The sequence below is a fragment of the Pteropus vampyrus genome, unplaced genomic scaffold (assembly GCF_000151845.1).
Source record: "Pteropus vampyrus isolate Shadow unplaced genomic scaffold, Pvam_2.0 Scaffold5, whole genome shotgun sequence".
In the NCBI taxonomy this organism is placed as follows: domain Eukaryota; kingdom Metazoa; phylum Chordata; class Mammalia; order Chiroptera; family Pteropodidae; genus Pteropus; species Pteropus vampyrus.
Window position 1 is genome coordinate 8,163,007 of NW_011888786.1, and position 14,109 is coordinate 8,177,115.

Sequence of the window (14,109 nt, forward strand, 5' to 3'; positions counted from 1 at the left end):
AATGAAGGCATGGGAAAATGTCTGGAAGATTATACACTAAAGTGTTAACAGCAGTCAGCTCTGGGCACTGGAATTAGTTCTTTTTTTTCTTTTACTTGTTATCTATATTTTCTAAATGTAGGGGGTGCAGTAAGTTCATATTACTTGGATATGTGAAGTTAACTCCACCATGATTCGAGGTTTTATCACCTCCAGGTAATCCTTTTGGCCCCTCACTTTGTGCAAACCTCTCCTCACTCCCAGATTCAGTCCATCACGGGCGGGTCCCCCACAGCTCCCTAAGGAAGCCCTCTGCGCTGGGGGCGACGCGGGCGGGAGTGAGGAGGTGAATCCTCAGCACTGGTGGGTTCTCTCACACGCTGTGACAGGGCCAGCACGCCTGGCACACCTGCCTTTGGCCTACGAACAGCAGAGGTGGTGTCCTGACAGGCCTGTAAGATATGGTCGCATGAGCCGGTTTCCTGACACCACTTTTGCTCACCTTCCAGCCATGTTGAATTCTGGGCAGGAATCTGGAACTGGACCAGAAAAGTCTCTTTTCAGTCAAGGTCTTGGGTTTAGCGCCAGGTCAGCTGATATGAGTGGGTGGAAGGTCTGAACCCAAAGCATCCAGTGGGGAAAACACCTAAATTGGAGTTAAAAAGACGGGCTTCTTGCCAAATGACCATAAAGAAGCTTCTTTGTCTATAAAATGAGGACCCTACCCCTGCTCATTCTAACTGACAAGGTGGTTATAAGGATCAGATAAGGGAATGTAGAGAGAGGTGACAACATCCTGTTGGACTTTGCACCCCAACTCTTAGCAAAGTGCCTGCGGCATAGTAAATCCTCTTAAATATCAGTGAAAGAAAGACAAATGTAAGGAGTTACTTTTATTATTTCTCATGATGAGAAGATGACTATAAGAACCAAAGAAATGACATCATTTCTTGCATAAGAGTCAACTACGGGTGGCAGATAATCTTGGACAAGCTTCAATTCCAGTCCAGAGCAGAGCTAAGGCTGCTGTGTGTTCAGACACACAACACAGGTCAGAGACCTAGTATAGGAAGCAGATTTTTATAAGCAAATGATTTCCCACCCGCAGAGGCTGCCTGACTATTCTCAAGCAATATATCTGATACCACAAAATTCCGGTTCGGAAGAAAGGAAGAGAAGGGAGAGAGGGAGGGAGGGAGGGATTTTGACTAATAGTAAATTCACAAATCTCTTAGAGCTTAATAAAAGGAGATTTGACTTACAACCTGTAAAAGATCACGATCTCTATTTGGAAACTCGGACAGTCTGTGAGATCAAATGGATATATGAGGACTTTGGGGAAAGAAACAGATGAGAATGTTTTTGTCCCAACAAAAACAAATGGCTGTCCTTGTTTTAATTCAGTAGTTTTTCAATTCAGGAGTTAACTGAGAGCCAAATAGGTTTGTCATCTCTTTTCAATTTGTTTATCATGCACGGGACTTTGCGCTGGGCACAACAAGCGATTCACAAATGAATCAGCCCTTTCTTACTCTCAGTAACTCCAGGCTAGAGGTGAGGTGAGAACACAAATGCTTCTAACGTCAGGCATCCAGGCAGACACTGGTCACAGAGGTGTGTTTAGATGCTGTGGGATCGAGAAGGTAAGGGAGATTTCAGTCGGGGGGCACGGTGGTCATGACCAAGCCTTGGGAGAGAAATGAGGAGAAATGAGAGGACAAGCGTTCCAGGCAGAGGGCAGGGCCTGAGGAAAGGCCAGGTGCATGGAAACCCAAGGTGGTTGTTTGCCAGGAGCACAGGACATGTGAAAAGGAGAAATACAAAATATAGTTGGAATGTTTGGTTTGGGTGAAAGTAAGAAAGGTCTTAAATAACAACAGTCTGAACCAAAGTGAGAGCCAACAGGAGCTTGGGAGGTCTCTGAGCCGAGAAGGGTCAGGACAGAGTTCTGCTTCCAGGCACCTGAGCAGGCAGTGATGGGTGGGATGGAAAGCTGGAGGGAGATGCAGGAGGCGAGGAGGCTGATGGAGGTGCGTGCAAGAAGCCATGGGGGAGAGGGATTACTGGTGCACCTTTGTGAGCAAGTATTGTATCTTTCCCCGAGTGCCGCCATCAGCTTAATAAGAAAGAGGCTTATTCAAAACCCCAACAAATGAGGAAAGCAGAGTGGTCAGTAATGGCTCTGAAGACCAGAGAGGGGTACAGATAGGGAGGGACCAAATTATCGGGGCAGAAGATTGGACTGAGGGACACAAGAGGGATGCACAGTCAGAAGGTGGTTAAGTGGGGCACAGAAGAGGCCACAGAAATGGAAGGTGCTCAGGAACTGACTGAGTAGCTACGAACTTGCTGGAAGGTGAGGCCCCGCTGGAGACTATCGGGAAAGAAGGAAAGGTACAGCTTGACCCTGATGGTGCTCATCAGGCTGGAGCAAATTAAAAAGCAAATTGGAACTGGCTAAAAAAGGAGTCCCATCCCTGCCACCTCTAATACTGCCTTGGTCATGGGGTCTGCAGGTGGCAGAGCAAGCAGATATGTCAATCTGCGCCCCAATCAATATGAATTTTCAATGGCATCATCTTGACAGCCAGCAGCTGACACATCACCTCCCTCTGCAGAAGCATCTCTGAAGGCCTGGGAAGGGTTTTCCTGAAGCCCAGGCAAGGACAGGACCATCACCTCGGCTGTAGAGGGTTGGGGACTTTAAAACACACTTTCACATCCTCTCACTTTATTCTCATTTTAAATGAGGGACACAAAACAGATATTATTATCCTCATTGTATAAAGTCCAGTTCTGGAGAAGTCAGATTTGCCCAAGACCAAGCAGTGACCTAGTAGTGGAACTTGAAGATTTGTTAAACCCACTGCGGTCTGAGCCAGAAAACTAGCCAGGACACCGGGCATGGGCTGGGGCCATGTGGACACTTACTCCCAGCTCCTTCAGGGCCAAGATCAGCTTGGGGGAGAGGATGGGAGAGGGGTACACCAGCAGGTGAGCAGGGCTGGCTTCAAAGAGTGTTGCAAATGGCAAGGTAAATTCTTCCTTCCTTCTCTCCTTCTCTTTATTCCCTCCCTGCCCCCCTCCCTTTCACAAGTACCCACTAAGTATCACGTGCTTAGCACTGTGCTAGACATTGGTGACCATCCACCTCTCTGAGGGTCCCCCAGACTCAGGAACCCTGTTACCTTGCCCTCTTATCCTGCCAACAATCCCACATTTTCCAACTGAAATAGACCATCCACTTCCCAACCTCTGGAGGCCCAAGGAAGGGAGGAAACCCAAGCAGAGGATATTTGAGCTGGGCCTCAAAGTGGAAGGTCACCTGTGGATGCACACACAGGTTTAGAGATGTCTCAGGGTAGGGAATGACCTGGTAACAGTCAGGAATTCTGCAGAGAGTGGGGGAGGTGGTAGGCATTCGGGATATGGGGAGCTACGGGGGGCGAGGAGGCAACAGGGCCCTTGGAGACCAACTGACAGACTGGCTTTTGCTTTACAAGCTCTGGAAAGACATCAGAGAGCTTTAGGCACAGGAGTGGTAAATCACTTCAGTGCTTAGAATAACAACTATTGTAACTGCATAGAGGAAAGACGATCTTAGAAGACATTGCAAATATTCCCGGGAGAATGGAGAACTTGGGCCATGGAGGGATTGTGGAAATGGTGACACGGAGCCCTTACTTAAGGATTTGTACAAAAGCAGAAAATACGGGCCTTAGTGAATAATTAAATGCGGGGGATGGGGAGGGTAAGTTGGGAAGAAGAATCAAAGAAAACTCCACAGTGACGTTGTTAATCGAGATAAGACAAAAGAAGGAAAGAGATAAAAGGCAGAAGACAGAGGGATGAATTCGGTTTAGGGCACACCAAGAGCGAGGTGCCTGGGGGACATGTCCAGTGGCCGCAAGGAAGGATACAGAAGCCCAGCATGTAGGGAAAGAAGGGTGTAGTGTCAGAGGCTGCACAGCCAGGTGTCACGTAGGTTGAGGCCTGAAGAAAGGCCATCGGGTGCGGCAAGTAAGAGGCTGGTCTTGGGTGGCCCTGATAAGGGCATGTTCAGCATCAAAGAAGAGGTGGAAGGCAGACTCAGGTGGGCTGAGAGTGGATGAGAGCAAGGAGACAGAGGTACAGGTATTGGTATAAGTGTCCTGCTCAATCCCCATGCCCGTTCGGCCCCTCACATACACTCTTGGAAGATCAGTTACCTTCCCAACGCATTCAGGCAACTTCTGCCCTGTTCGAAGGTACAATCATGCTGTCAGTCGCCTCCACAATAAAGCCTACACTCAGGACCCCACCACCTTATTCAGCTAACAGAGTTCAAGGTCTGCCTAACAAACAATACCTGATGTCCCACTATGTGTCCCCAGCCAGAGACCAGACAGTCTGGGATTTCCCAAACAAGCCCTGCATTTGGCCACCTTTGCACCTTTGCTATCTCTCCGTCTGCCTAGGACACCCCTCCTTCACATCTCTACTTGCTGAAATCCCACCCCAGATTCCTGGCCCAAGTGCCACCACCATCAAGAACCTTCCTCAATCCCCCAATCTAGATTAACTTCTCCTTAACCTGCAGGGCACTTGCCACAGTGTGTCGCAGTGTAGTGGCCTTATCCCCATTCTCTGTCACCACTGGACTGTAAGCCCCTCGAGAGCAACTGTCTTATGTATGAGGTTTTTCACGCAGTAGTACTCAATGTGTCTGATACATTGAAGGCTGACCTTCTCCTCTGCCATGTCCCCCATCCCACTGAAATATCCCTGGGCTGTCCTCCATTCCTCCTTCATGCCAACAAGGCAAACTAACACCAAGACGAAGCCTTCCTGATGTCACTAACCCCCGCCAGTGTGTCCGCCATTAATAAAGCTATATAGCCTTGACTCCCTTTCCATAAACGAGGATGTGAAATCAATGCAGAGGCCATGCAAATGGGCTGGAACTGCGTCGGTTCTGAAATGCTATGTCAGTATCCTCACTCAGGTCCTGCTCCTCTCCAGCCATAGCACGAAGCTCATCATTCTGGAATTCCTGTCTCCTACCCCAACACAGGAAGTCACAGTCCCTTCTCTCAGGAGCTCACTAACGTGTGTCAGAGTTAAGATCCACACACAGAGAATGTCCCTTCCTCTCAGGGACCATCAAGTGCTGTGTGAATGGTTTAGAACCTAAGCTACGTAAGGCAATAGGACAAAGAGCTCTTTCGAGCATGGTTGGCCATGGATGGTTTTATGATTTTATGAGGAATGTGGGCTTCTCTTCCACCTTGAAGGTCTGATAAAGGCTGTGGTACGGGAAGAAATGGAAGGCCGCCTGAATGAGGTCGTGGTGCAAGAATAAGGTAGGAGCCACAATGCATGACAGATCGGTTTGGCTAGAGCAGCCATTTATAAAAAGAACAATGAGACCTAAGGCTATAAAGGTCAAGGCCAGCTTGAGAAGGGTCTTGAATACCAGTGAGGGGGACTTTTGAGTAAGAGAACCCGGTGATAAGTGTTTAGTTTTTTTAAGGGGGCTTAATAGGTCAGTTGTGTAGAGGGTAGACTGGATTGAAGACGATCTGATATCCTGAACATAACTACGATGTGTTACGATAAAATAGCATAAGATACTGGAAACAGCAGACTAGAAATGAAAGGAAGATGGAGAGATTTCAAAATAAAAATCCAACCAAAGGTTTCTGTTCCTTGGGGACCAGGTAGCACCTACCACTGGCACCATTTTACCTGATGGGCCAGAGAGAGAGGCAGGCTCTCCACTAAGCAAAGTCCTCTACCATGAGGTACCCAAAGCCCCAGTATAGTTTTATTGGTGGAAAATCAGGCAGTGAGTAAGAAATGTCATCCGCTCTGGTCATTTTCATTCAGGGACTAGCCAGAGTCCTTTTCTAATCTTCAACCAATTATTTTATTCAATGTGTAAGTCAGTAAATTAATTTTTAACATAATAAGAGTAGAAATTGTCAATTTTAGAAGCACATATGCGAATTTCCCTGCACAGGAGAGAACATGAATCCCATTAGTTAAAAATAGCAGTTGTGCTCACTTTCCCCCACATGCTAATTTTAATAAACTTACTCTGAAATTAGCCTGCCTCTATGAAGATAGCTGCTCATCAAAAATGTTCCCAGTAAGCACTAAGCTCGCCTTATAAGAGTTCAAGTGCTCCCAGGAAACTGTGAACAATGCAGAGTTCTAAATGGAACTCATTTTCTTCTCGCCAGACTTGGTCCCCGCCCCCTCCACCTTTTGTCATACCCAGCACACCGCTCTCTAGCCACTCGCCAAGGGTTACCTTGGACTCATTCTAGCGCATCTTCCCAAGCCAGTTGGCTAGGAATCCTGTAGGGATCATCCTTTAAAAATCTTTCTTGTAGCCATCCCTTTTTCTCTATTCCCACTGATGCTGTATCCTCTTATTACCTCATCAAACACCCAGGCATTCACACGTTCTATATTTACTGAGCACCTACAAAGGACAAGGTACAGCTCTTAGTGCTAAGGTCACAAATTAATAACACGTGGTCCCTACTCTCAAGGAGTTCTAGATCTTTTGAGTCCAGTGGAGAGAGAAGAGTCAAGGATTAGTTAGAAAAATCACATGATAAGCGGTATCATATCGGGACAATAAGAGTAATTTGGGAATGTCGATGGTAAAAGAAAAAAACTAGATTAATAGTCTCTCATCTCAACTTGTCTTTTCCTGATTCCTGGCAAAGTTACCAATTTGTCTTTATTTGGTAAATAAAGGCTTGCGGACAATAAAGGCTCAGTGATTACTGAGTTCAGTGGAAACAAATGTACCCCAAGCATTTTTATCAACTTGTATTCTAGCTAAAAAAAAAAAAAAAAAAAAAAAAGCATTCAGTGCCTCCCTGTTACCAGCTACATTAGAGCACACCCTTCTGTCTTGCTTTTGAAGTCATTCCATCTCTGATGCCCTTGGCTATCCAACCGTCATGTCTGCTAAACTTCAACCCATGAGTTTCCCATTTCGGTCTTCATCTGGAGCATGACCTCAGACATCAACCGCCAGCTGTTCACACGTGCTTCCTGGCATGACGGCCCATACCCTCTGAACCAAAGGAGAGGGGCCAGTTCAAATGCCACTTCTTCTCAGAAGACTTTTCCTACTTTGTGCCTCACCAACTCCCTACATATGTGTCTAAGGTATATCGTTCACTATCGTGCACTGTTTTTTCATTTAACAATAATATTAATATCAGCAATACTTTGAAATATTAACTGATATCCTACCTGTCCATCTTGCCTCCATTTCCTGTAACCCTTATGCTGTTTCTCCCCATATATGCTTCTGCCTTTTTAGGAGCCAGAAGTCTGCCTTTGTGTTCCAAGGAGGTAACACAGGTAACAAAGTTATTGGCTTTTCAGTTTGGAAAGCCTGGTCCTTAAGACATTAGGGCATGGAAGAGTCCGCCAGTATCCCCCTTCCCCATGACCCCTACAAAAGACTACAAAAGATTTCAGAGTTGGAAAAAGGGCAAAGGCAGAGTTCAAGGAAGGAGAACTTGGTTATCAGTGAGTCTCTAAGAATAAACACTGAGCTTTGCCCAATCAGCCTGGGGTGGGGAGAGCAGAGCAAGGACTGGGGGACCAAGGAGGAAGGGGGCGTGGCTAGTTGTGATGGAAACCTGAGGAGTTGAGAGGCGAGGAGCAAAGCTCTCTACAACAATGGCCGTCTTAAATATCCGTTCCCCTCTTTTTCAAAAATTAGATTTATTGAGGCAAAATTTACATAGAAAAAAGTTCGCCCTTTCTGGGTATACGGTTCTATGAATTTTTACCAGCTTACACAGTCATGTGGTCATCCCGCCATGTAGGCATAGAATGCAACCATCGCTCCAAAAGGTTCCTGCGTGTTCCTCTGCAGTTGGTCCACTCGCCCTACTCCCAGGCTCTGGCAACCATCGATCTGTTTTCTGTCCTTTTAGTTTCGCCTTTTCAAGAATTTCATATAAATGGAATCTTACAGTAGGTACGTCTGAGTCTCTGGCTCCTTCCGGTAACCAAAGGTTTTAAAAATCAACCAACCATTTTGCATGGATCAGTATGTTCCTTCTTAATGCTGAGCACGGTTCCATTATAAGAATACAGCACAGTTTATTCACTCACTGGTTAATGGGCTTTGGGATCATTTCCAGTTTTCAGCAATTATAAATAAGACTGCTATAAATATTTAGATACAGTGTGAACATGTGTCTTCATTTCTCTTGAGTAAATATCGAGGAGTAAGATTGCCGGGTTCTTTAGTTAGGTGTATTTTTGACTACGAAACTTTTCAAAAGTGGCTGTACCATTTTATATTCCTCCAGCAATGTACGAGACTTCCAGTTGCTCTGCATCCCTGTCAGCACTTGGCTTACTGATTTTTTATTTGCTTTTCCATTATAATAGGTGTGTTGTGCATCTTATTGTGGTTTTTATTTACATTTCCCTAATGACTGATGATGTTGAGTATCTGTTCATGTGCTAATTTGCCATCCAAATTTCTTTTTGAGTGCAGTGTCTATCTAACTCTTTTGCCTATTTTTAAACTTAGGTTATTTTCTTATTATTGAGTTAGGAAAGTTCTTTATATATCCTACATGTCTTCAGCTCACATTTTCTCCCAGTCTGTGGCTTGTCTTTTCATTTTCTTGACAGAGTCTTTCAAAGAACAGAAGTTTTTAATTCTAATAAAGTCCAATTTTTCTTTTTCTTTTTTTATGGTTTGCGTTTTTTGTGTCCTATATATCCTTCTCACTTTTTAATCTCCCAAATTTTGAAAGATCACCTCAGATGGTGATAAGAAGAACTCTCCTAAACTTAAGTTGGGCATGTCCAACGAAAGATTGCCTTACCTGGCCTCCCTTGCAGCTAGGTGTGGCCATGTGGCTATGGTCAGAATAATGAAACATAAGTAGAAGTGATATGTACAACTCTCCAGTCGCCCCTAATTAAAGAAAAGCCCCTTGCCTGAACTACCCCTTCCCCCTCTTTTACCTATCCCTCTCTCTCTCTCCTTCTCGCTCCTCCTCTTCTCATGGGCTCAGACAAAAATGTGGTGACAACCAACTTTAACCATACCATTAAAGACTACCCCCTAACACACAATAGAGTAACAAGATGGAATAAACCTGGGTTCTCTAATGACTCGTGGAGCAGGGGTGCCTTCCCAATGAACCACTACCCTGTGACATGAAAGGCACCTACACAGCTACCTGATTTAAAACAATATATTTGGGGGCTAGAGATCTTGGTTACAGTGGCTTAGAGTTTAACAAAGACACCCTTCTTTCTCAGGAAGTATAAAACAATCCTGAGTTCCCTGGACCCAGCCTGCCATTGTGTGGTACCTCTATGTAGATGACACAATAGTTTCCCAGAATTGCCCTCACCTCAGGAGTAATTCGGGGGCAGCAGAATATGACTTTGCCCCTACCTCGGAGCAAAGTCTCCCAATGCCCAGAGCAGTGAAGGAGCACTACATCGACTTGTTCTTCATCACCCAAGGTAGGATGGGTGTGGTACAGATAGCCGAAGGGATAGAAGAAGGACACAGCGTGACCTCCAGTGACCAATGACAAGATACTGGATTGAAATAAGGAGTGTGTGGCTAAACAAAAACATCCCAGACAAGATGTGTGCCCTCCACCCCATCACCCCTGCTGATGGCTGAGTACTACTTAAGCCCCCTAGAACTTAAATACAAGTTCGGGGAAAGAGAGAGTCACGACTCCAATCCAGATTACATTTCTTCCACCCTTATAATGAGAATTAAACGAAATTAAGGTGTTATAGCAAAATAAAGAAGTTTCCATTTTGGAAACACCTGAGTTTGTGTCCTGAGGGTCATTCTCATTGTACTAATGAGTTTGTGTCCTGAGGGTCATTCTCATTGTGCTAATGGTCACTAAACACTTACTACCTGCCAGGTGAAGAGCTAAGCACTAACAAGCATTATTTCATTTGAGCCTCACAATTATAGCACCTGTGAGGTAGGTATTTTATTATCCTATTTAAAGATGAGAAAAACCAGGCTCAGAGAAGTTGCACAGTGTAGTGATTCTCTCAGCATCCATTCCTTTTCGGGCAAACAGCCCCCACGGTCCCAAACCAGTCTCAGTCCATATGGTCCGGGTAGGGCCCCATGAACAGCTCCCTAATAAGGCTCTAGGACAGTGGTCCCCAGGGACCGGTGCTCCTATGAGAATCTAACGCCTTATGACCTGAGGTGGAGCCGAGGAGGTGATGCTGGAGCTGGGGAGCGGCAGCAAATACAGATGAAGATTCGCTCGTTTGCCCACAATTCACCTCCTGCCGTGAGGTCCAGTTCCTAACAGGCCACGGACAGGTACCAGTACTGGTACTCGTCCATGGCCTGAGGGTTGGAGATCCCTGCTCTAGGGGAGATCCTTCTTTGTCTCTCCCTGGGTTCTGACAGTGGCCAGCGAGCTTTGGCGTTCCTTGGCTCGCAGTGCGTAACTCTAATCTCTGCCTGTGTCATCACATGGCCTTCCTTCTTCTGTGACTTCACCTTGTCTTTCCTCTATGCATCTGTGTCCAAATTTCCCTCTTCCTTGTTACAAGGACACTGGTCACTGGATCAGGAGCCCATCCTAAAGGCTTCACCTTAACCTGATCACCTCTTCAAAGATTCTTCTTCCAAATAAGATCGCATTCATAGATACAGGGGTTAGGACTTGAACTTATCTTTTGGGGGACACAAATCAACCCACAACACCAACCAGCAAATTCTCTCCGAGCTAAAGCACTCTAGGTTGGGCTTTTGATCATTTGCATCAAGAGAGTGGTAGAGGCAAGACCCACGCCCAGGTCTCAGTCCACAGCCAAGACCCAGAGCTGTGCCCTAAACCACAGGGCCACGTGATATGCCCAGTCAATCGCTCTCATCCAAAAATCAGGCTCTACTTTGGGTAGAGGCGCAGGGTTAACTGTCTTCTATCTGCCTCACAGCCACTGCATGCAACACTCTCAAGGAGAATGAGTGTGATTGTTATCTAATTAATTAACCAAAATTCAAATAGTGAAATTGAATTAGGCATGGTTTATCATACGGCAGTAGGAGGAAAGATGACCAGGATTTTTATCTTGGAAATAAAAAGTTATTGATTGTTCGCATGGCTGCATATTGAGGTTTTCCTGATTTTGAAAGATCGCCTCAGGTGGTGATAAGAAGAACATTTCCCCCTCCCCACATATTTAATTTCCAGAACAGAACTCCAGCCATGCTTCTTTCACATGCATGGCCACGTTTACTTCAGGGCCTCAGAGGAGGCTGTAATTTCAGCTTGTTACACTAAAAATATGAAAATATAACTGATCTCTGTAGGATCGTGGTAAATGAAAGCTGCTTCCTAGAGGCAAGCCAAGGAAGCAGACTGATTGAATGAGAGCACAGGCTCTGGGCAGAACAGGCGACGGAGTGCGGACCCAGGGTGGGAGGTAGAAACCAGGACTTCGGCAGGAATAGCTGTGAGCACATCAAAAAGCCCATCTGGCCCGGTCAGATGTCAGGGGATGTCCTCCCCAGTTCCTTCGGCTGGCTTCCAAAATCACTTTGAAACACCAACAACCACTGACCACACTCTTCCTTGAATCCTACCTGGCTGAGCACCGGACAATTCTCCACACCAGGCCCAGTCCACACCTGGCCAGTTGAACTCGAGTGCGCAGCGGAGTCACCTGGGTAGCTCAGTTTGTGAGAAACACAGATTTGGGGCTACGCCCCCAGGCACTTTCACGCCCTATGCGTATCTGTTTCCTGTGCCTGCCATAACAAATGACCACAAACTGGGTGGCTTAAAACACAGAAATGTATTCTTTCACAGTTGTGAAGGCCAGCAGTCCAAAATCAAGGTGGTAATAAAATTAGTTTTCTCTGGAGGCTCAGAAGCAGAATCTGTTCCAGGCCATTCCAGCTTCTGGTGGCTGCTGGCCACCCTTGGCATTCCTTGGCTTATTGCTGCATAATTCCCATTTCTGCCTCTGTCTTCACACGGACGTTCTCTTGGTGTGCCTCCGTCTTCCCACAGCATTCTCCCTTGTATCTCTGTGTCACAAATCTACCGTTGGTTTCTTTTGTAAGGACACCATTCATTAGATTGAGGGCCCATCCTAAATCTGGGATAACCTCATCTTGAGATTCTTAACTTGATTCTATCTGCAAAGACCCTATTTCCAAATAAGGTCGCATTCATGAGGGTGGAAGGTTAGGGCTCAGACGAACCCACTAGAGAGGAGTGGGGGCAGGGAGATATTTCAATCCACTACAACAGATCTGGGGAGAGACCCAGAATCTTGCATTTTTGCCAAAAATGCAAAGCGACTCTGAGCTCTGCTCGCAAAATGACTCTGATGCAAGTGATTTGTGGATCATATTCTGAAAAACACTTAATCTATTTGCCGAGGATTAAAAAATGAATAAGACATGGTTCCTGGGTAACCTGCTATCTAGTGAAAAATACAGACAGATGAACTGATGATTAAAAATACAAAGTAAGGTCTAACGATCCCAGCCCCCAGAGTCAGACAGACCAGGGTTCCAACCCTGTCCCCTCCAGCCATAAGGCTCTGAGCAAGTTCCTTAGCCTGTCTGAGCCACAGTCTTCTTATCTGTAAAATGAGAAATAATTTCTACCTTATACGACTATGAGAAGGAGGCCATGTAAATTGGCTGACATCAAAGACAGACTCAAGAAATAGCTATTAGCCATTGTGAAGGCAGAAGACATATGCATGCATTTTCACATCCCCCAGTTCCTCGCTGAGTGCCTTCCGCGTCCTAAGCCTCTAATGAAGGCCTGTGGAAGACATTAAGGCATAACTCTGGAGAAACGTGGCTGGCAGAGGCAAGACAACTCCGGAAAGACTCACTTCAGGATGTCGACTCATTCTACAAGCAGTTTTTGAGCACCTGCTGTGTATGGTGCTCAGTGTGTAGACCCTTAGAACAATGAGCAAAGTAAAACGCAGCCTAGCTGGGAGACTGCTAGGTTACAATACAATGCACCTCCTTCCTTCGGTTTTTCGTCCTTCACATTCCATTCTTTAATATTCCCTTAGTGTTAGTGTGACTCCCCTCCCGAACCATACCACATGCTCCAGGAGTCCTTTGAGGGCAGAAGGGGTTCTCTCTTCTTCACCACTCAACCTCAAGCACCTAGCAATGAACCTGACTCCTAAAAGGCATCTGATAAGCATTTGTTGGCATAGTGAATATTCTGCTGCTCTTTGAGTCCAACACTGGACTTCTATGAAGAACCACCTCCAGCCTCCTTGACTGCTGGGTATGATTCTTTAAGGGCCTGCGAGAAAAGATGCCCAGAGGATATGTACCCTGACATAAAGCCTGAACGTTAGAGGAGATGAGGACAGGCTGTAATACAATGCATCCTAATACTGTGCAGTTAGGAGCCTTCAACTACTACCCAAGAGTAAACTCAACTAGGGGAGAAGATATGACATCTCATTCCTCTTCAGAAACATAATGCTTTGCACGCACTAGACATTAAGTATTGTTATCAGGCTGACTTGGAGGCACAGAAAATGATTAGAAGAAAAAGCCGATACAGGGTTTTCCTTCCAACACCCCGCAAGGGAAAGGAGCAAGCAAACCATTACACCTGCGCATGTGCACAGGAGTAAAGAAAAAGAAGCCCCACGTGGGCCTTCGGGTGGAGAATAATTGTCGGGAGAGAGAGAAGAGAGAATTTCTGGTGGATGGTCAGCATGGCTAGGTAACATGGGTAGCCAACTGCCTTCACAAATGGTGTAAGTCAGGACAAGCAAATTACCTGTGATAAGGAGACACCAGCACTCCCTCTCACCTGGAGAAGTCGGGCAGCCCCCACCAGTCCAAAAAACTCTTAGGGTGCGCTGAAGAGGGAATGGCATAGGAGTCCCAAAACAGACCTCAGGGGAGTTTATGACAAAACAGAGGGGCGTGGTGACCGCTGCTTCCACAAGTCGATGACTTCAGCACCTGCGTTTCACTCCTTTGATAAATGGCTCACCACCTTACACATAGTAGGCCGGCGGTAAACACGTGTTGACTGAATTGAGTAAGTGAATGAACGAAGGACCGGGCCGTCCCCCACCCAAACCTCC

The 14,109-nt window shown here is 46.1% G+C and overlaps 1 protein-coding gene across 1 annotated transcript in view; it reads right to left on the minus strand.

The window, feature by feature from the left end:
• CCDC149 (coiled-coil domain containing 149) overlaps window positions 1-14,057 on the minus strand; it is a 107,389-nt gene extending 93,332 nt beyond the window's left edge. The window contains exon 1 of the mRNA XM_023534148.1: window positions 13,830-14,057. The gene's annotated coding sequence lies outside the window, so the exon portion shown is untranslated. The remainder of the gene's footprint in view (window positions 1-13,829) is intronic.
• Window positions 14,058-14,109: the final 52 nt, after the last annotated feature.